The 25,967-nt window shown below is 47.4% G+C and overlaps 1 long non-coding RNA gene across 1 annotated transcript in view; it reads right to left on the reverse strand.

The window, feature by feature from the left end:
- Positions 1–575: 575 nt before the first annotated feature.
- LOC111834150 (uncharacterized) overlaps positions 576–25,967 on the reverse strand; it is a 30,356-nt gene continuing 4,964 nt past the window's right edge. The window contains exons 3-5 of the long non-coding RNA XR_002835930.2: positions 1,163–1,241; positions 967–1,039; positions 576–868 (exon numbers count right to left, since the gene is read on the reverse strand). This is a non-coding gene — a long non-coding RNA (uncharacterized lncRNA). The remainder of the gene's footprint in view (positions 869–966; positions 1,040–1,162; positions 1,242–25,967) is intronic.

The following is a 25,967-nucleotide window of genomic DNA, read 5'->3' on the forward strand; positions in this document are numbered from 1 at the left end:
TATGTCAGATATTGAAATCATTGCATTGGGGGGTGGGGGTCAAGTGTACTAATTTTATTTCTGTTAAAAGTGGATTTTATAAAAATGACGTCTGGGGATGAAAAATGATATTCCCTGGGCTGGTATCTGACACAGAGAACGAAAGTGCTCACCCGATCTGGGTCTTACAACTCGGAACCGTCTCACACCCGCTGGCGGAGCCCCGGGGGGCACGGCAACGGCAGAACTTAATTAATTGTCCTGCCAGGGAGTGCAGGACGCAAGTTGGCCGGAGCATCTGAATGAGCCCCCACCCAAGGAGACATTTGGCACCTGGCGAACAACCGGCCCGCTAGACGTGCTGTTTCTCTGGTCTGCCACTGGGTCCCAGGCTACCGGGAAACGTGAGCAGGAGCAGCTTCAGATCTTTCCGGAAGTGCACCAGCCAGCCCGGGGAGGGCTCAGCGAGACGAGGAACCAGAGACACCGGAAACAAACCGAAAACGCAGGGAAAAATTAAATACACAAGGAAAGCACACTGCTGTTTGGCTCCGTAACTGTTCACTACATGAGTGAGGCATGGAAAAAACCTGATATTCACCCAAAAATAATGTTTTTAATGCTTTAACACCACCAACAAAAACATTTTTTACACAGACAAGCATTTAAACGAGCCCCGCCTTCAGAGCGGGAATTCTGTCAAAGTTCACATGTGCCGCACTAAGGAATGCCATGCAGTACGTGCGTCAAAGGCTGCAGAGGGTCTAAGGAGTAAACGGGATAGCATCTGGAACCTTCCTCGTTTCCAAGCCCCCTGGGGGCTGGCTGTAAATTTGCTTGGCAGGAGAACACTTCAGGCGGAGAGAGGAAAAAGTCAAGCACACCAGATCTGTTGACAACAATGGGACGCTATCTGTTACCTCTTTAACATGTAATCATGGGAGTGCGTTAGAAGCCCCTTGAATGGAGTGGGGGATCTCTGCATACCTTTGTAGAGACCCTTTTGAAGCGGGCACGGTGTAATCCTCACAGCAGATATCTCCTGCCTTACAGGAGCCATCTGAGGAGAGAAAAGCCAGTGCTATCGGTTACTCCCCAGGAGTGAGGGACTCAGGCAGGAACATTGTCCCAAACAGATAAGACAGGGGACCACAGACACAATGGCAGTGTTTGCTCAACATACCCACTCTTGTTCTTTTTTCAGTCTTCAGGCCCTCTGAAGTTGGTCTTCATTCTCATGTCTCCCAAACATCATCTCCATCCTCAAGAACGACACACACACAAACAATCTTATCGTGCCGCTGTCTGTGTACCAAACAAAACACGGATTTCTCCCAGGTGTTGTGCATAAAACACCAGTTCACTTCACAGCGTGGGCTCATCAGACTTAACCGGGGGGTTGGCATACTCACTTCCCAGCGATAAAAGCAGAATGAAATTATAAGGCTTTGAACAGGTGGGAAAATGGGAAAGTACAGTTTTTTAAAACCACTGATGTCTTAGATAAATTTTATTTGAAATTACAAATAAAAAAACAGCACAGTATAGCTCTGCAGAGTGGTATTGTCAATTCCCGTCACATATCAGACTTTTCAACAATGGCGTATAAAAATAAAACAATAAGAAAGACATTTTTCAATACTTCTTTAAGTGGCTTCTTTGTCGAAGTTAGCCAAGAGAAGCATGTTCCGCTTATAATAAAACGTCCAGTGGCTGTAGTGGACAATCAAACCGTGTAAATGCTACTGGCAGCGGGGTGCAGACACACACCCAGCCCGGTCCCAGCACAATGTCCCAGTTTATGTGAGCGGCGCGGTCCGTGGGGAGTTTACAGCCACGCTGTTTACCGGCTGAGAAGCGAAAGCACACATCAGGAATCACACGGCTAGCATAATGCGTCTCGGGCCTCAAAAGCAGACCAATCACTGCGCATTAAGGCCGGCCGGACAAAAGGCAACAATGGGCTTGCATAAACACTATTTACAACTATTCACGGCGAATTGAAGAGATGGGCGTCGACTCAGTATCGCGGCAAAGCTAGCTCATTGTGCGGAGGTGAAAGGGAGCCTAATGAACAGGAAGCCTCATCCGAAAGAGCTGACAGTAACCATACAACAGCCACATTGTAGGTCTGCCATCAACCCTGTGGGTCTCCACATTAGAAAAAATGAGGGGGGGTTAAATTCAGCTAAAGAAGCGGCGAGAGTTTGGCGCAAAGTGAACAGGCCTCTGCCACAGGCGGGACAGACGCCATCTGAAGCGTCTGCAGAGTCACCGGGCTGGCATGCAGAGCTCGGGGTACATCAGGGTGCCCTTTAAAGTTCAGCTGCCCCCAGTCTTGACTCACTTAAACCCCCCCCCCCCCCCCCCACTTTCTTCGGAGGTTCCCTACAGCTCCTGACACCTCATTAAAGTCACGGCGGCTTCATCAATCCTGGCCGCCGAAGCTTCTCCAGCTCCGTCGCCGCGGTATAATGCGAACGGCTCAGGCAGCACCGCAAATGCGGGAACCTCGCCGCATTAAACCAGATCGCCAGCAGTCCGACATGTAGGCTTCTGTTTTAGCAAAGCCGGTTCCCAACACAACCACACACACACACACACAAACCTGCAACCATGTCTTTATGGGGACTGCTGATTCACTTCTATGGGAAAAATGCTAAGTTTTTGCATTCTTAGTTTTTTTATTGCAGTTACAGATTTTTAGCAAATTAAAATCCACAACGCACGCACGCACACACACACACACACACACACACACACACACACACCCAAAGCCTCACTGACAGTCCACAAAAGGGGTGACATCACCCATGAGCAGCCCCTCCTTACGCTCAGGGCTGTAAGTTACCTTCTTTAGCGATGAGGTCAGCCTCTCTTACCATTTGCGCACCTTTCCCCTCGTCTTTCATGGCTGAAAAGTGAAGGGCGTTTTGCCAGTGTGGGGGGATGGGGGCACATTTGACGTGAAGGCTACTCTGTGGCTTAGGGATGGATTGGGCCTAGCGTCATTTTTATTTTTTATTTTTAGTTTCCTGTAATTAGGTATTTCATCCCCTGGCTACTACACATTACACACCAACAGAGCTGCTTCCCCCCCTGCTCAGCAAAGTTTATCATGGGAGACTCCCAAGCTCAGCAAAATTCATTATATGGAACCTCTTGTTCAGCAAAATTTATCGTGGGGACCCCCCACTCAGCAAAACTTACCCCGCTCAGCAATGGTTATCGTGGAGGATCCCCCTGCTCAGCAATGGTTATCGTGGAGGATCCCCCCGCTCAGCAAAGGCTATCATGGAGGATCCCCCCGCTCAGCAATGGTTATCGTGGAGGATCCCCCCGCTCAGCAAAATTTACTGCAGGGGACCCCATAGTCCAGGGCTAATTGTTATTGCCAGCCCCCGCCCTCTAGACCAACTACAGGTCTGTGGTCATTTGAACACCGCCCTACACAAAAGCCAAAAACCACACCGCTGAAATGCGAGCCTGCTCCTTAGCCGGGAGTGAGATTAGCAGTGTTACCTAAGAGAATCAGAATGTCACACGGAGATGACACCGTTCCCACTGTTCATCCCATGAAATGAACAAGATAAGGTAAATCACTCACCGAGCGTGAGCAAAGGCGAGGGAGCACAGCAGTCCGAGTCCATCATTCGAACCAACATTATGGCCAAAACCACCAAGTGTGAGCTACAGACAGGTACCGTCAAGACAACCTCAGTGGTGCAGGTTAGACTGGGGAGTACATCAGCCACTGGGGGGCTTAAGAAAATGCTGAACCGGCATGATACTGTACAGAAAATGACTCATAGAACATATTTTCAAAGTACAGTAACGGCAGTAAAATCCCTCCTTGTTATAGCCTACCTTGCCCTTGTGTAAAAGGCATTTTTGCGTTTAATTAGTGAACAAGTACATAGTCACCTTGCCGGATCTTTTTTTCAGTTTTGCGACAAGCCTTTATGCGTCATTTATCTGAAACTACCATGATTCCAAGAAGAAAAAAAAACAGGTGGTAGGTGTGGAGAGATAAGAAATGCAAAAATACTCTGAATATCAGATCGTGCATTTCTAAAATAACAGCTCAGAGAGTGATCGCATTTTAGGCCGGCGGAGATACAGTATGAAACGTCCTTGTTTACGTTTCTCACCAGACCTAAAATAGTCATGTCAAGCGTAGGAGAGTTTGTCTGATGTTCAGTTTGTAGGCACATGGAGGGTGGGGGGTGCTGTTTCAGACATCCCGTCTTCCTGTAACCCCCTCACATTGCCAGCACGGAACAAAGGTTGCAAATTCGCTCGTCCTAATCCTGCCACAGCCTGTCAAAATTTCCTTTCCCTGCTGTCTCACTAGATCTACCTGGGAGCGGGGAGATCCAGGCCTGATCACAGGTCCCACCGCTTCTTCACTTCAAGGTCTCTCCCACCTCAGTTGGCTTCACAAAACAAAAACATATTGGGCGCGAGATTTTTCTGTTCAAAACACAATTCATTAATCTTTTTTAATTTGAAGTTTTGCACCTGACGCTTTTCTCGGAAGTCCTCACTCCACTTATCAGTCAACTATGGCACACTTGAGAAACAGGCACCGCACCTCCGAATAAATCACTCAGTAAGTAGGCCTATTAATCCCGTATCAGAGCCTCCACCTGTATTTTACTGAATTCCTACACGTTCGATCGCGCAGATTATGTTCCCTCATTTCCCTTCGGTTTAAACTACTTTGGCAGCGCTGAACGCCGCATCAGACCCCAAAATGCCATTATTATTATTATTGGGAACAGTGGAGGTATCAGGTTAATGATACTTATTGTGCAAAGTTTGCTGTCGCTGTACTTGTCGCAGATGACATGGGGGCCGATCGGGGGCGGGGGATATGAGAAGCAGATCGCTTCCCCGCTTATTCCCAATGCCGGGGCGCAGTCTGCGGCGGGGCTGCTGAATACCGCCGGCGCTTCTGAAGCGCACGCCGCTACATCTGCTCCGGGCCGCTCCCTCCCCGCGGTCCTGGCCAGCTGCCCTGACTCCCGACACAAAGTAATCACAGATCACGGCGTTTAATCACAGAAACAAGCACTCCAGAGGACCGCCGTGTCAATATCCCACTCTCTCATTATCTGTTTGGATTGCACATCCGCACTGTCAGATAAACAGAGTGGAAAATTAAGATTAAAAATATGGTAATTTCATTTCAGGCAGGAGGGCTCCACATACCGGCCCATTATGCTATTGATTACCCCTGAATTCAATTTCTCTTTCAATGCAAACTTTAATCTGTGCGCGGCCCAACAATCCGAGCCCCCTGGGAGCATTTGAGAGTAAGTAACCATTTAATATGACGCTAAGAGAAAAATCACTGCCTTTAATGAATTGTGTAAATCACTCAGCTTTAAAAGACCGTATGGCCCTCAGCTCCACACACACCCACCCCCAACCGTCCGTTTAACAAGTGCTAAACGCCGCTAAGAAGGATAATTGCGCTGTAGGTCCGGGACAAAAACAGGGCTCATCTCGCAAGCTGCATTTGAAAAACAGCTCCCCGTTTTTCCATTGGCTTTGTCAATTACAGAGGTCAGTTTATACGTACAAACACACATGCATATTTACTGGTGTACTATAAACACAATGCAAATCTTTCTTGCATTATTATTTACTGATATGACTTTAATTATACGGTACGACCGTGTAGCCTGCTGGATAAGCGGTTATTGAATGTGGATGGGTGGACTTAAATTATACCTCTAAATAACAAAATATAGACAAGAGGCTACTTGGAAAGATATAAAATACACAGAAAAAAGGGGGCAATCGTTTTTTCTAACAATGACTAGTTAGCAGACCGCAGAGGTGTCATTACGGAATGCACCAGATGCACGTGCTGTGTTTTTCTATCTTTTTTTCTGGGTGATCTGACAAACACTCTTACTGTCCACACTTGTAATCATCAATTACCCGCTCTTCTGCACGCAAGTGCTTATTAGGGAGATGGGCAGTTTTCGCCGGGCGCTGCCTGACGTGTTTTCTCCGATGCCTGTCAGATCGGCCGCGGCGTATGTGGCTTTAACCGCGACGAGAGCCATGGACAGCAGCGGGGGACAGCAGCGATTTAAACGGGGGGGACTCAATCCCAGTGCTGTGTGGATTAATATTTCTCATACGATTTACCTAACCGGTCTCAAGCGCAAATATTCGCTACTAAACACATTTTTTGGAGCCAACGTGATTAGCGATATACAAACCATGCAGCTTTCAAACGCGCGACGTAACAGCTCTCTGAGACTTATAGGAAGCTGGATGTCAGGAGAGGTCAGGCACTCTGAGAAACTTGCATAAAGCATGAGTGACCAAGTGAAAACCTTGATTTCCACAGCTGTCAGAGGAAGCACTTAAGGGGGGGGGGGGGTACTTCAACACTAGAGGAGAGTGTATTTGGAGCTCTGAACCTGAATTTCATTTTTAAGGTGTCCTACTAATGCATCTCTATGAGCAGCATAGGATACAGCTAGATTTCTGAGTGCGACGGGCCAAGGGACAATGAAAACACTTCTGCTCAATGCTGAAAACATTCATTATCAGTAAAAGACGTGCACATGTGACAGAGAGTCTGTGAAATGAGGCCCCATTGTCTTCCTTTCTTTAATTCCCCCAGGGATCTCTGATGTCACGGTGGAGAGGCAAGCCCATTCACAGGGATACAATGACACGTCGAGGAATCGAACAAAACTATAGAGGGAAGACAATTATCATCAAACGTCCAGTGTGTTGTACATTTTCTCTGCCATCATCTGGGAATTTAACGTACAATGTGTGCGGAGCCTGGTTTCACATAACCACCTTCCCCCCATTTAATAAAAAAAAGTCATTTGTTTGTATATTAAACTTATATTTATCTAAGAACAAGCACTTAGGATAATCTTTTCTTGAAATAATCTAAAGCAAAGCTTAATCACTCCAACCAGAAAAGATCAAAAGAAACAAAAAACACCTGTTTCTTACGGTCAAAAAAAGAGAGAGAGAGAGAGAGAGAGAGAGAGGGTCAGCAAAAGAAAACTGAGAAAGGAGGAAAACAGTTAGGAGGAATATCAGATACACTACGAACTCGCGGTTTCTCATTCTGCACGCATAAAAGAGACGGGGGTCAGTATCAGATGATTTAATGTATTTAAACCTTGACTGACAACTATTGAAACTTCACACTTCATTCCTGGAAGGTCTCAGTATTCAGTAAGTGCTGCTGGACGGTTATGGGAGTTAGGGTAATCTGATCTGAGACGAGCGGCCTACAATAATGAAAAGCATCACAAGGACTCGAACAATGTCTGTACCAGCCTTTACTGTGCACCGTAAGGTGATACTAAATAATAGGACGCCGTGCCAAGCCTTTGAAATCAGTATTTTACCAATTTCTGTCCCTTGCAGCAGAGATACAGGCTCCCTGATAAATTTGTAAGCGGGACAGAGGGGGAATGAAGCGATGCCCGATTTTTTCATTTCACAAAAGGCCTGTTTGAAGTTGCCATACGGTATCTGTGTTTCCTTACTGATGTGCGTAAGAATGGCACTGAGGGATGAATACCCTGTTGTTATCAAGAAGACCGCAGAAGGAAAACACATCACAAATCAATTTCAGGAATGGGTGAAGGGGGGGGGGGGGTCCAGCAGAGCACTATTACAGTAACCCCCCCCCCAGAAACTTCTTCCCAAGTACTCGCAAAGTTAAACTCAATATTCCTTTCAAAGATCACAAATAACAAAAGAGACTTTTTTATATTCCAATGATATACTTCAGAATAAAGCATCACAGATATTTTCTGCGATCGCGTAAAATAATTATATTTGGGAATCTACCTCATACAATAAGCACAAATTTAAAAATGAAAAACTAAACACAGGTTCGCAGTGGCCCAGCTGCAAATATTCAAATTAAGCATCCCTTCCAAGCCTCAGTGATTCGTAATTCCATACATTTATGCATCCTAAATAATTTCAATTAGGATATCAAGAACTGGTAAAATCTTTCACATGTGGACAGATATTTACAGATCTCTAAACATCCCTCCCCAACCTGCTCCTCCATGTTGCAGATAAATGCAGTGAAAACATAATATTCAGTCTGTTTTCTCTGGTCCCTCTAGCATAAAGAGATTACATGGACATAGTAGCAGTGAAACCTGGACAGACTGAACGAACCTTCAGTTTACAAGGCGACAGTTGGTTTAGATACCGATCAATTTGCTCTAAAAATGATAAAAAAATGAATGAACTCACTCCAGAACAGCAGGGTCAGTAATGAAAGCAGGGGAGGGGGAGGGGGTATGGAGCCTCCACAGAGAGAAGGGCGGGGGGGGCGAGCAGGGAGGCATGGGGGGCAATTAGGGCCAGAGGGCAGGTGGATGGTGCTGACCTGCAGGCCAGCAGTGGAAGTGCACATTTTAACCCTGACAAAATCACTGTCCATGTCACACAGATGGTCACACTCGCGTGGCTGTTATGAAATTGCCATTTTCAGTGGGGGCGGGCATTGGGAGGGGGGGGCATTAGCCAACGTGAAAACAGTCACTGCACCTTTCAAAATGACCTGTCTGATGGGGGTGCTGTGTGGCTCACGGGGTTAGGCCTCCATGATCAGAAGGTTGTTGGGTCGAATGGCGTCCCTGGCAGAACAGTCACATGACCTTTGGGCCCTTGAGCAAGGCCCTTAACCCCAGAAAATGATGTGACTCCCAAGCTTCATTCTCAATGGTGTGTATATATATATATATATGGATGTGTGTATTCACAATGTGACAGTATCGGGGCCAACTTTTTGGTCCCCACAAAGGGAAATTCAATTTTACAAGAATCTGTGTCTTGTATTTTGTTTGGTTACTTATGGTTAAAGTTGGGGCTGAGTTAGGGTTAAGGTTGTCATTGTTCAGATTAGGCTTTATACCAGAGAGGTGAATGGAGAGTCCCCACAAAGATATGAGGACAAATGTGTGTGTGTGTGTATTTCTCAAAGGACAGCAGTAAGTGATATGCAAGAAGAAGCATTACAGTCCACCTATGGCGAATAATGCATCATTTAATTTGAAATGGTGAGGTACAGAGAGATGAGCTCCCCCCCCCCTCAGCACCACAGTTGTTTCTCCTGAACCTCCATCATGGAGGCCGAGGAAACGCCCCATGAAAGTGTAAGCACAGCAGGATGTCCTCGGTGAGGGCGGTTAAGAGGAGGGCAGCCGGTTGAGCACGGTTATTTGGACCCCAGAGAGGTGGTCGTTAGCCAGAGCCGATAATCACACCTTCCCACATGGTCAAGAAAATAACGTATCATTTCAGCTGTCAACAGGGATAGTGGCCCAAAGGCCTGCAGGAGGAGCAGCGGCAAGGAGCCGGTTGCAGAGACTTAGCAGCCACAAACTTGGAGATTACATGTAGGGAGCTGTGTAATGCTCATCAAGTCATCATGAAACTGCAGGGTTTCCAGGTCAGGCCTAGGCGCTACTCCTAACAGGCCTAGGCGCTACTCCTAAACACCCATAGGCGCTATTCCTAAACAGGCCTAGGCGGAAGTCTTAAATAGCCATAGGCATTACTCCTAAAGCGCCATAGGCGCTACTCCTAAACAGGTGTAGGCATTCCTCCTAAACAGGCCTAGGCGCTACTCATAAACAGGCCTAGACACTACTCCTAAACAGGTGTAGGCATTACTACTAAACAATCATAGGCATTACTCCTAAACAGCTTTAGACGTTACTCCTAAACAGTCCTAGATGCTACTCCTAAACAGGTATAGGTGTTACTCCTAAACAGGCCTAGACGTTACTCCAAACAAGCCTAGATGTTACTCATAAACAGGCCTAGGTGCTACTCCTAAACAGGCATAGGCATTACTCCTAAACAGGCCTAGATATTACTCCTAAAAAGGCCTAGGTGTTACTCCTAAACAGTCATAGGTGGTACTCCTAAACAGCTATAGACATTACTCCTAAACAGGCCTAGGTGTTACTCCTGTTTCACTGTTTCAGTGTCCTCCCTTCTTTTGGAAATGTGGCAGTCATCTGTTCTGGCCATCCATTAAGGAAGAGCAGATTAATGAGCAGCCTGACACAATGGGGCACATTTTATGTAGGGGGGGGGGGTGTTTGCTCATTTTTTGGATGTCAAAATGGTGATGGATTCCAGACGCCCAATATCAGGCTGAGAAGCAGTCTGGGGGCATTTGACACATGGGCAGGTGAGGAATGGTCCCGGCTGTGAGGCAGTGCCGCACCTCCCCCCCCCCACAGCGCCAGTCCCGCTGGCTCTGGGCGGAGGGGGAGACAAATGCCGCCACAAATGGAGCTAATTGGCACCTCGGTAGGCACTGGCTCCGCAAGGCCAAAGATCAGGTGGCAGGGGAGGCACAGGATGGAACTGGGGCCCTCCTCCAGCCAGTCCACAGCAGGCGTGGGCAGGGGTGAGACCGGGGATGGCGTGTGCCAGGCTGCCACATGTGCCAGGAAGGATACGGTCACGGGCAGAGTGGCAAAAACTCAAACATCGCCCGTGCTCCACGGTAAATCTACAACATCCTGCTTAAATATCATCCAAAATGGCAAGGCAGTGTGACATCCAACCAAAACCACATCCTGTCCCAGTCTGCACATGTCCGGGGAGACGGCTTTTCTGAGTTTTCACTCAACAAGCACCAGCAGACACAGAGAGGAGCCATAACTAACCAACAGATGCTGAGAGGACCCACAACTAACCAGCAGACCCAGGGAGGACCCACAACTAACCAGAGACACAGAGAGAACCTACAACTAACTGACCACATCTAAGAAATAAATATACATGTCCAAGCAAAGATGGCTGCCACACCCACAGCTAATCAGCATGATTCTGCTGTTGTCTAATTAATTTCTTTACTACGGGGCGAAAGCATGACGACAGACACTAGTCTCTACATAATCATCTTCTTGTTCCTGCAAGAAGTTCCTGATCAAAACACTGTTTCTGGAGCAGGTCCATCCCTGGGAGATTTCAGCTCGTGTTTAACTGCTGAGCTTCAGAAACAGACCCAGACTGAGCTGTCTTTGATTCTACGCTTGGTTCCAAATAACCTCCTGAGGAGCTCAGTGAAGAGCGTTCAGCCTCTGGGAGTGAAACAGAGGAGAGAGATGGAGCGAAGCGACGATGCCGAGTGGGGAGCTGAAGGACGGGGCTTTGCTGGCCTTCTGAGTACCGATACTCAGGGCAGAACCGGAGAGCTAACCAGACCCCTGTAAGCTACACGATTTTTGGGCTGAAACCAAAACTGTCAATCATTTACTGCAGCAGTAAAACATTCAGATTTCCTGCCGATATCTAGCATGAAAATCTGGATAGATGTTTAATCACCATCACTTCTGCGTGGCCTCGTTCCCACTACTCTGCTTTCTTCTCATTGTTTAAAACGTACAGTTAAGGGGAATTGGTCACTAAACGTAAGAGTGCGTGCCCAGCCGGAGACTGGCATCCCATGGTAACGGTAACCATGTGCTGAGTAAGAACTTATGGAAGATGGAAGCATGCATTGATGGTTTAAAGATGACCTCAATGTCAGGCTCAAGTACGAGAGATTGAGTGTGAATGCAGTAGTGGGGAAACGCGAAACAAATATTTATATATTGTACTTAACTCAAAAAACTAAAAACGTAACATAATGTTGAAAGAGCTTTATATAAAAACAAGTCAGGTCTTGGTCTAAAAAAATGAAAGCATTCCATTCACTTAGATTAAGAGGCCACAGGACAGCCTTGCTCAAAGGAAATTAAAGTTAAGTCATCGCCATTTCCTTCATTTACGAATATAAAGAGATGGACTGTTTGGGGCAGCTGTTGCCTGTCCGATCGCGTATTTAGGCCAAAACGCAGCGTGATCAAGGTCCAGGAACACAGAAGAGAGATGAGGTGAAGATTTGAGGCTTTGGTGTGAGCACAGCGCAAAGGGACACTTCACACCTGATCCTCACTGCTGGGATATGCAGCCCTGGATGGAATAGCAGCTGAAAAGGCGGGGAAAAGCGAACAGCCCTCACTCAGAGCCACTAATGCAGAAAAATAACAAAACTCTGGTGGTCTGCTGAGTGATTTACACGCGTCGCGCGGGAAGGTCTATTAACCCGCTTGGCTGGAAGCGGAAGATGCCTCCAGGATGATGGGTGGATGAGGACGGGTGTGTCTGTTTACATTGTTTCCTTATAGTTTAATCAATGTTATGCCGAAAAGTGAACATGTCTTAGCCTCACTATCTCTAAGAACGGCTCATTGTTATAGCGCCTTAATGGACGGAAACATTAAAAACATTGGCTGATGAATGCTGTATGTCAAACTCACGGAGGGCCAGGTCTGCAGAGCGCCAATGGGAACGCTGTAAATCAGGTCCAAGGAGGGTTGGGTCTGTGAAGCACCAATGGGGACGCTGTAAATCAGGTTCAGGGAGGGCCGGGTCTACGGAGCACCAATTGGAATGCTGTAAATCAGGTTCAAGGAGGGCCGGGTCTACGGAGCACCAATTGGAATGCTGTAAATCAGGTTAAAGGAGGGCCAGGTCGGCGGAGCACAGACAAAACCACACACCTCCCAGGCAACAAATGAGAAACAGGAGGAGATGTGGGAGCTGTCACCCGACACACTATAAACCCGCAGATACTGCCTAAGCATTTAACGTCACACTGTCCTGAATGGCGACCTATCAATCAGAACCATCCCTAAGCAGAAGACATACACATAGCTGCAATCTGCTCAAGCCGCTTTATAAATGCCACAGAATCACGGTGCAGCAGAAAGTCTGCTCTTCTCACCCGACCCGCCTCGTCTCTCTGCTACTCCCAAGCCCCAGTGATGCTCTGCGGCGCCGGATTCTTTTGTACGAAGCTGTAAACTGAGCTTCCCTTCATCCTCTTTGCTTTTACATTTGCAGTGACTTCCTCATTATATCCTTACATTTACCAGCAAAGTTGTATAATACTGTAGGTCATATATTACATTTTTTCTCAACTGCTTTGCAACATTTCTCAAACGACAGTTAACATTTGCAAACCAACAAGTGAAATCCCCACACTTCTGCTGAAATTTCCAAATGTTTTAGTACATGTATGCAAATGGTTTTGTACAACTGGCATCATTTGGCACAATTTTCAGATGTTTTAGTCTTGTTGGTCAAAAGAGATAACGTAGTTTTCCATAATTTTACACCCAAAATTATATATGTATGTGATGTCTGTGTGAGGTCTCAGTCATCCAAGACATGATCATTTTAAGGGCTTGAATCGAAGGCAACTGGACTTCTTTTTCAATTTCATGAAGACGTTTCACCTCTCATCCGAATGGCTTCTTCAGTCTGATGGGGAGTTTCAGGTATTTATCCTCTAGTGGGGTCGTCACCTTGAAAGTGGTCGTTGACACGCCCTGCTGTCCAACAGGTCATTAGGGTCACTTGGGGCAAGGTGTGGATCAGGGTGTTAAACCTGGGTTCCACCTGAGCCAAGGTGTGAAACACTCATAGGCTGCCCCTCACGTTTGAATCGACTGGGGAGGATCTCAAGACTGCGATATAAGTGGATGATAACTGGTGTCTTAAACCTCCAACTCTGTTCAGTGATGGTCATTCCAACTGGACGTAGAGAGCCTCTTTTACTCCTCTCTCAAACCACCTGTCTTCTCTGTCCAAAACGTACACATTTGTATCCTCAATGGAGTGCCATACGTGTGTGGAGTGGTTGCTTGGTCTCTCCTATGTATAAGTCCAAGCATTCCTCACTGCATTGTACAGCATACACCACATTGCTCAGCTTGTGTTTAGGCGTTTTGTCCTTGGGATGAACCAGTCTGTCTAAGGGTATTGCTGGGTCTGAAGTGCACTGGGATTTTGTGTTGGGAAAAAATTCTTCTAAATTTCTCAGACAGTCCTGCCACATATGGGACGACAATGTTCTTCTGCCTGTTTTGTTCCTTATTGGTTGATGCTTGAGGTTCATTTTCATGTCTCTTCGCTGCCTTGATAAAGACCCGGTTTGGATAACCACATGTTCTAAGTGTCCTCTTGATATGTGCCAGTTCTTTTTATTTTCCTCCTTTCTTGGAGGGAACCTTCTCTGCCCGATGTTGTAAGGTCCTGATGACTCCAAGTTTGTGTCCCAGAGGTTGATGAGAGTCAAAGAGCAGGACCTGATCAGTGTGTGTAGGTTTTCTGTAAACTTCAATGTCAATATATATATGTATGCCATCATCGTGTGAATTACCACATGCAAAACAGTTAACCAAGCCTTCAAAACGATTTTAAAATATATTCCATAAATTGCAGTGATACAGCATTGTTGTGTTTTTGCTTCCCACAGTACAGGATTTTGTTGTCATTTTGTTGTTCTTGTATCGCCATTTTGCTGTTATTGTGTTATACAGTGCTGTGTGAATTTTTTGTCCGCTATTTTACTGAGGTCTTGAGGTCTGAAAAATTCACAAGTGCTTTCTAGTGAACTTTACATACTGTAATATTGAAACTGGTGTCTGACATGAATAAGTATCATTTTGCTACAGAAGAATGATCAGTCACTGACAATGAGAAAGTGGGAACCAATTATTATTCAGCATTGTGGAGCTCAGCAGTAGCAGACTTACACTGACATACTGACAATATATCCAAGTATTTTGGCTCTCATGGTTAAAAAAGATGCTGACTGTATTTTTCATTGTGGTGACACTGACTAATTAATTGGTGGAATTATTTGCTTTTGAGACAAGAGTTAATTGTTTTGCGTAAGTTACAGGCTTTTGCAGCTAATCATAGTGTTGTAGTATCTGCATTAATTGTTCAGAGAAATGCTCTTACGCCTGTGAGAATGTTAAGTATGTTTCGTGAAATGTGCCAAAACAATCGAAAAAAAAACCTGTAATGACAGAGTACATTATCATATGTACTCTATCATATATTATATGGCACTGTACAGTACTGTACTCTCTCTTGAATGAAAAGGATCCCAATGCTTTACTCTAATTCTCTAGAGACGATACAGCAATGAAAAAAAAAATTATCAAGGGATGATGGCGCAATAAAAATCATGCGTTTTACACATTTTTATAACAGGTATAGCAATAATGTGGCAACAAATGAGATCAGCAGGAACGCTACAGGCAGGTTGGATGACAGTTCCACCGAGACGCGCGGATATGGGGACAAAGGGAGATGAGTGACACACTGGGCGTGACTGTGCTGGCGGATTTCAGCGTGTTACATCCTGTACTCGCTTGATGAGCAGGTTGAAACTTATGAACCATTTAATTCTGGCATTTTTCCAATTTTCTTTCAGACTGTGGTAAACCGGGGGAAAGTGAAACAGCACATACTGAAACAGCGGTGGAGATCCCCTTCCATCATAAAAAACTATGCTGCATTACCGCCAACCACCAGAGGCGGCGATGAAACACCCTCAGCACCCTTACTTCCAGTGCTTCTGGCCGCCCAGCCAGTCTAACAGCATGTCTTTGGACTGCGGGTATAAACAGGAGCAGCCTTAGGAAATGTGCGTCACACGGGGAACATGCGGCCTGTACATACACAGCGGAGCTGGTGTTAATAACTAGCATCCATGTGAGTTCTTCACAACTTACATGGAAAAGAAAACAAGCTGATTTGCTACAAGGTACAGAACACATATCAGGATGCATAAAGTCAGGGAAGAGTCAGCAGAAGCTAGAAGATGCTGCAACAAATGTCACCTATTGCACCTTCCCGAGTAAATTTTATTGTGAATGATAAAGGAATAAGATAATAAAAAGACATAAAAGTTCACTGGCCCTGGGCGGCTTGGTAAGGTGCCACAAGAGCCACGACAGCTGCTCTCTCCTCTCCTCAGCTCCCGTTCATGTCTGCATGCGCAAATATGAACGACTGTAATGGAGGGAGTTTCAAACACTTAACTTTAGGGGCTGTGTGGCCTCGGAAGCTGACACTCTGGCGGACAGTGACATCCCAGCAAAAAGGCACAGCGCCAGCGATGGAACGGAGGGCAGGGCAGAGGACACACTCAGTATGGGGTACTGGAGATGCCAAGCTATCGAACAACATGCTGTTGGATTGTGGGCAGAAACCAGAGTACTGGGCAGTAAGCGAAGACACAAGGGGAGAGGATACGAGCTGCACGTGCAGAGAGCCGGGGGGTGAGAATCGAACCCGCAGCCTTGGAGACATGAGGCAGCAGTGAGACCCACTGGGTCACCACGTCACCCCCCAAAAGCCACTTTATTGGGGAGCAGAACGTTATCTGGAGAATGGGATGATAGCTGCAATCTGCCAGGGCCGTGACAAAACCTTTTAAAAACGTTAGGAAAAGCTACCTGCTGTGCCCAGTGTAAATAACGGGAAAAGAGAAGAAAATAGGTTGTGATTCTGTGCGCGAATTAGGTTTATATTACATTGTGGGGACCACAATGTAATAGAAACCTTTTATTTTGATGTTGTGGGGACCATTTTTCAGGTCCCCACAAAGATCTGTGAATGCAATCAAAAAAGTAAAAATGCAGAAAATCTTGTATATTGTTTGGTTACTTATGTTAAGGTTATGGCTGGGTAGGGGTTAAGGTCGTCATGTTGGGATTAGGGTTTTCCCAATAGAAATGAAAAGAGAGTCCCCACAAAGATATAATTACAAATTTGTGTGTGTATGTGTGTGTGTGTGTGTGGGGGGGGGGGCACTAAGTCTAAGCAGCTTTCTGATGTTTTGAGGGGGTTGAGAAATAATCTCCTGTCACTCACATGCTTCTCTCTTCAGCGATCATCGATGGGATTGCCCCCCCACCCGACATAAACCCATGGGGGGGGGGGGGGGGGAGACTTCTTAAAGCCATGTCATAGCTTCAGTGAGCGGGAAAACGAGCTTCACCTATTGCGAGGAAATCATTCTTACTGCTTGTTCTTCCCCAAATTCCCGACACGATAAGTGAGCTGCCTCCATTTTAGCCTGATGTGCTTCTAATAAAACAGACAAAAGCCCTGAAAAAGCCCCCCCCATAGGAACGAAGGCCCCTCCGGTCCCAGAAGGCAAACCACGGCTAAGCACAAGGAAAGATCTTCAGAATGCGGTCAAGAGGAACATGGACACAACCTTTACACAGAATGACTTCCTGCGACAATACCAGTGTGACAAGGGCTTTGAGCCAAGGTTCTCTTTCTCCATCACAGCAGAAGATAAAGCACCTTTTTAATGCTCTTTGGTGGTGGACAGAGAGCAGCAGAAGCTGCCTGACGTAATGAAAACTTATTAACCGCAATCTGAGTTTAAATGGAGGATTGAGATGGTATGGCACCTTCAAAATGGCCTCCAATTCCGTTTCTGCTCTGAGCAGCTACACTGGGATGAGAAGCTACTAGCCGTTCTGGGAGAGAAAGCGGCTCCTCACTGTCCTTAAGGGACACCCTCCGGAGACCAAACCTGGGCCCGTCCAGCCACATCCCCTCATCGCTTCACCATGACAACCCCGTCGTCGTTATGGTGAGAACTGGAGGTGAACTGGAGGACCCGTCACGCCCCATAGAGGCATCTCAGTACTGATGCCCCTCCTAATGAAGGGCTGCCAACTGTCACGCATCTGCTGTGACGCTCACGCTTCAGACTCTCACGCTCAGAGAGGAAATCTTACGGCAGATCCATATTACTCCACGATAACCCTAAAATTAGCTACATTGAAAGCGTTGGGGAACTTTGCAAACGCTACAGCCTATTTGCAAGGTGATAAAACAGTTACATGCGTGTAAATATGTCTGCGTCACATTGAAAATCTCACTGCAGCCAGCTGACAGAAGCTGGCAGCCCTGTAAGTATCGGCGAGCAGCTAACATATTTCATGTTAAGGCTCGTTTCCATCTGCTTTTCATGACAGTTAGAGGCAGTCAGTAATGCACACGGCAGGCTGATGTCAGAGCAGGTCTACGGTTAAAAACACAGCTTTACTGCAGATGGAGCCGTCATGCATGAAGCCTGAGAGGACAGAAATAATAGATGCCAGTCAAGATATAGGTCACACTGAGTTGATAAAACTACTTTTATGTGTGTGTACTCACACTGGCGGGGGCCAGCAGTACATAAACAGCACTTTACCTGCAGCTCTCGCAGGGGTTGGGAAGTTCAAGCATTGAGCAAGTTCTTGAGCAAACCTACATCAAATATTTGCTCTCCAGTCTTGCTGGAGAAAGACAATGAGCCTTGTCCAACACTGCCAGATGGTATTAGCTTAGCAACACCCCTACCAAACAATGACAGGAAATATGGATCTATAATGACTGATAATACATGTTTTACATACCCTATAAAGCGTTTAATACCTGCTTCAATATGGTTATTACAAAAGTCAACAGGCAAACGTAACTCCTGGAGAAAAGCAAATATGCATGAGCTCTCTCAAAGACACATACTTCTTACGCAGCGATAGCAGTGAAAACAGAACTGGCCTGGAAGTCCATATAAATGCCAGCCTTTTGTCTGTGGCCTCTTTTCAATAAATCCTCTCGTCCCTTAGGGTTTTAATTCCCGACAGGAAATGAAAAAAAAAAGGTTAACGATCAATTGAGAAATAAAGGGGGTTTATGATGAAGGGGAGGGGGGGGGTCTCGCTCCAGACTGACACCCATACTGTTGGCTGCCATTATCTTAGGAGCATTTGGTAATAAACCGTGAATGTGAAGTAGGGTTAGGGTTAGGGTTAGGGCTGCCGTTTTGTTTCCCTGGTCGCTCTGCCCCCTCAGCTCCTTGGGCATCAGTCCTGAGGCGTGGCGGTGGGCTGCATTCCCCCCCGCCTTGCCCTGCCTGTTGGCATTTCAGCTTTTGTTTTGAAGATACCCGACCAATATTAGCTCTTGAAGAAGCAGTAGCGTGTCCACAGGCTGTGCGCCCCCCCCCCTCGCCCCCATGCTAATGACCGACGTCGCCTCACAATGGCCACATTTACATGGCCGTCCCTCCTTTTGTCTCTCTCCCAAACGGACGCGGACACAGAAAGCCACTGGAGGTGCCCCCGTGTCCTGGGGGGGCGGACAGGAAATACCCAAGGAGGAGGAGGAGAATGAGGAAGGGGCCGCTGAGGGATTCAAACTGCGGGTGATGGAAGCTGGAGACCCTGAGGAGAGTTTGTGTGTGTGAGAAAGAGAGAGAGAGCAAGAGAGAGAGCGAGAGAGAGAGAGCAAGAAAGACAGCAAGAGAGAGAAAGAGGGGGAGACCGAGAGAGAGAGCAAGAGAGGGAGAGCGAGAGAGAGACAGCAAGAGAGAGAAAGAGGGGGAGACCGAGAGAGAGAGAAAGAGAGAGAGATATATCAAACAGGATGGGCTGGATTTGGAGTGGGGGCACTGGACTTTACAGCATATGGCGATGCTCCAGTCCCAGGTGAAAAACTCAGATGAGGGTCAGATGACAGCCTCCCACCAAAAGGGGGCGATCTACACTGCATCACCCTGCAGTGGCTGTCACCTCAGCTAGAGGCCCCATCACCTCTGCAGACAGCTGGCACAGTGCCGTAGACGGCGGCCTCGGCAAACCCAAACTGCAGGCTACTAAATGACGGGAAGGTTTGACGTGCCTCTTAATGGCTTCCCGATGCAGCCAAAAACCTGAGTGAAGACCCAGAGTTCCTGCAGGAAGAGGTGGGAGATGCTGCTGTTTGGCCGGACCGTGTAGCTGTGGGTTTGACGCCCATCTTTGTACATGCAGAGACAGGGAATTCTGTGGTAAAAGCACAATGCAGCCAATTATCTGCTATCAGTCCAACTATGACCCTGTGTACTAATTTCGCAATTTTTAACCAATAAAATGCGCAAGTATTTAAAAATTGCTCAGAACCTCATGCCCCATCTGAGCACAAACCAAATTTATCTTTGAAAACACTGGAAGGTTCAGAGCAAACCAGCGGAGCCATTTTCAGCTCAAAGACGACACTGCAGGCGAATGGCCTTGCCACGTATGACGGCGTTTTACGATTGATTTTCAGTTCACTTTGAGGCTAATGGCATTTGGCTTTGCCAAGGCTGATAATCCACGGCACATTTCCTCGGCACAAAAGCTCTCAATCCACGTTTTTCTTCCTACGTGAAAGTGAGTCAAATGGGAGCTTAGTTTCAAACCAGGTCCTTTACTCTGTAACGAATGTAAACACTGACATAACCCGAAGGACGGGATATGGTTTCTCACTGAACATTGAACTTCCAGCCTGCAGACCAGCAGCAGTCTCTGGTGGCACTGGAGTTTTCAAAGCGTGCAGCCATCACTAGACCCTGTGACTGAGTTTCACTCCCAGGTGATACATCCATAGAAAGATTTAAAGACAGTTGTGTTACGCTCTTAAGGTACAATGATTTTACCACAACTCTTACTCTACCTTTTTTTTTTTTTTTTTTTTTTAGAGATTACATGTACACAAGACAGCTGATAAAACTCAAGCCTCGAATACTGAGATTAAATACACCCTGACTCTCTCTCGGGAGAGGGAATGATTTGAATCGCCTTGTAACTTTCAATGGTCTCGCACTATCCTTCAGAGATGAACATTTAATTTAGCACCTTAATTGCTGATGTTATCGGCTGCGGGGTGTGTGCGCGTTCAAGCATGATCACGTTGGAAATGCCTCCTAATGAAAAGCCGCAGCTCAGCAGATAAGGCGGTATTACCGGCCCCGTCGCCGCCATCACCACGGAGAGCGCGCCCAGCCAAGCCGCCGGCGCAGACTACTGAGCACGACTGATCCCGGGACTTCTCGCCAATTTCAATCTACAGTAGGACACGCTGGAAAGATCCCCGGCGTCAGTGGAGAGGGCACACAGCGACGCCCACCTAGCTGCATGTTAGCATTAGCGGACGCTAACACGCACAAGCAGACCCAGGGGGTTCAGATGGCAGCATCTCTGGGGCTACAAGCTTAAACTGTGCCCCCAGGGCAATGGGTAGGGTGGTGCTGTTCGGCAAATCACCATGAAGGGCCATCCAGCGCTGAGTGTTTCTGGTGCCCCGCATTTCCTGGGACAGGCTCCAGCCTAACTGGATCCCCTGAATCGGTCCATCTATCGAGCTATCTTCCAAACACTCACCCAGCTACGCATCATGGGGGGGCTGGAGCCAGTCCCAGACAGCACTGGGCACAAACTGGGGGAGCACCCGGGGTGGGATGCCAGTGCATCACAGGCCACACACACAAATACAGACACAGACAATCCAGGCAATATTGAGACACCAGTTTTGACTGTGTGAGAAAGTAGGGGTGTGTCAGACTCTTGTCCAGACCCCCGCCTGAAGCCTACAGTGAACCATAGTCAGCATCACTGCGCTGTAAGAGATGTAACTGTGCTGTAAAAGATGTAGCTGTGCTGTAACAGGTGTAAGTGTGCTGTAAGAGAAGCAGCTGTGTTATAAGAGATGTGCTGTGATATGTAGCTGTGCTGTAAGAGACATGGCTATGCTATAAGAAGTGTAACTGTGCTGTAAGAGACGTAGCTATACTGTAAGAGACGTTAATGTCCTATAAGAGACGTAGCTATACTGTAAGAGATATAACTGTGCAGTAAGAGTAAGAGATGTAACTGTGCCGGCCCGTCATAGATAAAGCAGCAAAATCTGTCTAAGCAGTCCCGCCAACATCCTGGTATTTCAGTGGTCACAGTCAGGGTACCATTTGCTATTTCCTCACACAGCTCAATGAGGGGAAGCCCTTCAACCCCTGCGTCTCTGCCGGGGGCGGGGGGGGGCGGGGGCTGGCTGGCGTTGGCACAGCCCTCTGCGATGGGATCGCTCTCCCCGCTCCGCTGGCTATCACGCGAGAATCACAGAAAGGCTGGTCCTCACCACCCACCCACACTACACACAGATCAGTGAGATAGCAATAAACAAGAATCATCAGTGCCCCCCCCCCCCCAATACACACTCCCTTCGGGGCCTGCCCCCCCCAGGAAGAGAGCAGCCTCAGATCCACAGCCTGCTGCACATTAAAGTGGATGAAAATCTTTTGTATGTAAACAGTTTAAATAACGCATTACCCCAATTGCTGTTTAGCAAGAAACAAGAGGCTCTGCAGTCATGCAATTCAGCCATTGGAGCAAAGCAGGCACACTGGAGTGTCCGCCAGCCATTCACGTCCCTGCCGGCCTAAATTGCTTTATTTTCTAGGCGATGTTATCGTGCCTTTGATGTCCAGGCGAAATTGGAAAATTGGAGCAAATTGCTGTATTTGTGTTTTGTGCCCCTTGACGATGGCGACCCCCCCCCCAGCTACAATACGAACAAACAGCACATAATTAAACATCCCCCAGGATGAGGGCAAGTCTTCAGCCATTTTGTTGTCATTTTTTTTTATCTTTTATTTGGCGACAGAGAGATGAGAGAACCATTGGCAAGGATCGCACTGGGAAAGACGAACTTACAAATAAAAATATCCGAACGGTGGGAAAAAAATGGCAGCCATTGGGCCTTTTTTTTTTTTTTTCCTTAAATGTATACGCGGCCAGCGCAGACACAGAGGTGGGGGGCAGGGGGTCAGGCACACCAAGGCAGGAGAGGGCAGCGCCACTCGGAAGCCGTGACGATGGCGGTGACCCCGGTCTTTATTCCCGGCCCTTTATCTCACTTCGAAATGCCCAGATGCGAGGGCCGTTCTCCAGGAGAAGTGGCTGAGGACGCCTCCTCACATTCTCCTCCTTCTTCTGGGCGCCTCCGGCTTCATAAAGCCGCAGTCGGTGTGTTTTGTGCACCGTGACACACTCGCCGGTGGTCTCAGTCACTGTTTACATCGCTGGCTGAAGTAGCCTCGGATTAGGCCTTTGTGCTGCGTGAAGAGGTAAGAAAAGTCACTTATTTGTGCTCAGCGAAGCTGCGGCTTTCGCCCCTGTTTGGGGGGCGGGGGCTTTGAAATGCACTCTTTCCTATAAATCACTAGTCTTTCACACTGGGCAGTTGCGTCACATTTCTTGCATCTAAGTGCGCAGTGACTTTCAGCTCACGTCTTCCCTCTCTCACGCTCACACACACACACACTAACAGGGGTGAGACATTTTATTCAACATGGAACAGAAGGATAAACCCAATAACAGCCTTTCCGGGAGGGGGGGGGGATTCCCTCACACCCGACGGTGACCCCCCCCCCCCCTCACCCCAGCATTCAGCTGGGCACTTCATGCTGACTCAGCCCTTTAGGGTATGTGTGGGGCCATGAAGCTGACATGACACCGGCGGTACCAGGGGGTGGGGGCTGAATTCCTGCCTCCCACTGTCTGAAACATGCATATGACCATGCATACTCACAAATACACCACACACACCATATATACACCAGCCCCTGTAAGGATACATGTTAATACTTCTGTAATAAGGGGATTCAAACCTGCACGCAGGTGCACGCCTGCAACTACGGAAAGATGGACAGGTGTTTGCTGGCTTTGTTCCCCATTCTCACACCTCTCTATCCAGTGTATATCTATGTTATTGAATACATACTTTTATTGTACATTTAAAATAGTAGTTCTATGAAATATTTTTCATAGAAACCAATAGTATTCCGTCCCGGTTGTAAACAACGCGGTGGTGACATTATACAGAAACCCGGAAGTCACAGCTAAAGTAAAGCATTCAGTAAGCGGCGTCTCAGGGGAAAGATGAGGGGTCATATCGTTACTTGGTTCACATTAAAACATTGACAAATCGCTCACAGGTAAATAAATAAATAAATTTGCATTATTTATTTTGTTGAGAAATAAATTAGGTTCTTTCCAGTTATTAAGCACACTTTCAATATTTGTCAGGCTTCTATTTTTAGAGCCATTTTGCGAAATAGACTAGATTTAGATTTTAGTTGTTTGTTCATCAACAATGACCTGTTTTAAGAGCAGTGTCATAAACTGATTTTAAAAATGCTGTTGGCAGACAGAGTGGAGCGAAAGGGCTTCATGTGGAAGCTGCTTTACTGGATACAGGTATGGGAATAATATTGTTTTCTCTTTATTTTGAGACTTTGCAATAATGACAATGTCTGTACTGAATAGGGACCATTGTAAATTTGCAAACAGGAAAGGAAATGCTGTATTTGCATTTTGTATAGAACACACTGTTTTAATGAAAGTGTTTGTAACGTCTTACATGTATATATTGCGTATTGCCATTCTGTCAAAAAATTTTGGGATATGGTTTTTGATTCATATCACCTAGCTAAACTTTCCCCCCCATGACAAACTTGGGCCGGTCCGTCAGGTTTGTTCTGGCGCCAGCACTGGTCCATTGGCGTGATCATTTGCTTTCAGGCTGATTCACTGGATGGCAGGAGGGGAGCACATTATTATGAAGCGGTTTTGCAAACAGCTCGGCCAGTGAGGAGTGGACCATTCAGGGGGGACATCAGGGTCTGGGGCTTCTGCAGTCTCCCAGCATCCTCTGGCACCAACCTTCCAATGCAGCAGCCAAGCAAGGATTTAAAGGTCAAGTCCCCAAAAAAGCCAACCCCCCCCCCCTCACAAGAGGCTTTTAATTGACATTTTTGTCATTGTCCACAGGGATAATAGGGGAGGAGAAGAAGGGGCGCTCTTTTCAGAACTCTAAAATGTTGATAAATGAGGGACAGAGGCAAAATGTGACCACGGAGTGAGACCAGCCCCCCCCCCCCCCCAAACACTTCAGGGGGGCACCTTGGTGGGGCTCTCACAGGGCCCCTGAGAGCCGTGGGTCCTGCACGGACAGCGCTACTCAGATGCAAATCCCCACACAGAGGAGTTCCCTCCCCAGCGAGAGAGATAAACCTGTTAGCTCTTTGTTTATCGAGTTTCACTTTATTCTCCTTGACAACCATTTAAACAATGCCTGTTGGGAAATGTCCCTCTGAGAATGAGCCACAATGGTCAATATCAGTGGCCTTTCTGTCAAGCTAATACTTTCATAAAAAGGTGGTGGGTGGGGGGGGGATCTTCCTTCCTGAAAGAATTAAAGAACAACTCCCACAAAAGGCACCTGGCAAACACGGTCAGAATGGGCGCTGGACAAAAGCACTTTGTCCCAATGATGCCACCTTTGTACCCTGCACAATGAACCCCTCATTTTCCACTGGTGGGACAGACCACTGCGTATAAACAAGCTCCATCATGCGCAGAGCCCACCCCCCCCCTCCCCCGTCATGAGCACCTCCACTCTGAGTGACGGGCCCCAGGACGCGGCCCCGAGTCGCAGCTCTGCCCGACGCCCAGCCCTCAGTGGCCTGTGGAAAAAGCTTGGGGCAAAACTCCGCCTCTGAAGGGGTGGAGACACGTATGACTGACATAAACGGGCACTGGGGGACCATGTCATCGACGTTGGGGGGCTGACAGGAGGAGACATTCATCACAGGAGGGGTTTGACCATAGAGAAGACGAGAGATACATGTGTGTGTATATGACCGGGAGGGAGGCCTGAAACAGTGAGAGAGTCTTCTGGAATTCTATTTCAGAAACTTTCCCAAATGTCAGTCACCTCTCTGCTCTACCTGCTGCACTATAAGAAACCAAACTGTGGAGGAACTAAATATCTTTTGTCACTGTGATCCTTTGTGGCCCCGTCACTGAAGCCGGGCTTTGTTCTCCCGGAGACTGGTATGTGCCACAAACGTCACTTCAGAATAGCCGAAGGGGGGGGCTCAGGTCTTTTTTTCAGTTCATCTCTGGCTCCCCCCACACCCAAGCCTGAATGCTCCCTCCATCTTGGTGCGGAGACATACAGGCTGCCTCCTTCAGCTTCCTGGTGGCTGGACGAGTAGGCATCTCCGGACCCTTCCTGAACAGGGGCGGGGCACAGCGACCTCCACGCCCCCCACTCTCTCTCTGTTACCCCGCTCGCTTTCCCAGCCCCTCACCCCCCAGCAGATTAACTCCCTCACCTTGTCACCCCACCTTCCTAAAAATACCTCCTCCCTGACCCGCTACCCTCTGTCCATGGCTCTCTCTCTTCCACTCTCTCCCTTTTTCTCTCTATCCCTCTCTCCTTCTCTCTCTCTCCTT

This window comes from Paramormyrops kingsleyae, chromosome 16 (assembly GCF_048594095.1).
Source record: "Paramormyrops kingsleyae isolate MSU_618 chromosome 16, PKINGS_0.4, whole genome shotgun sequence".
Classification (NCBI taxonomy): domain Eukaryota; kingdom Metazoa; phylum Chordata; class Actinopteri; order Osteoglossiformes; family Mormyridae; genus Paramormyrops; species Paramormyrops kingsleyae.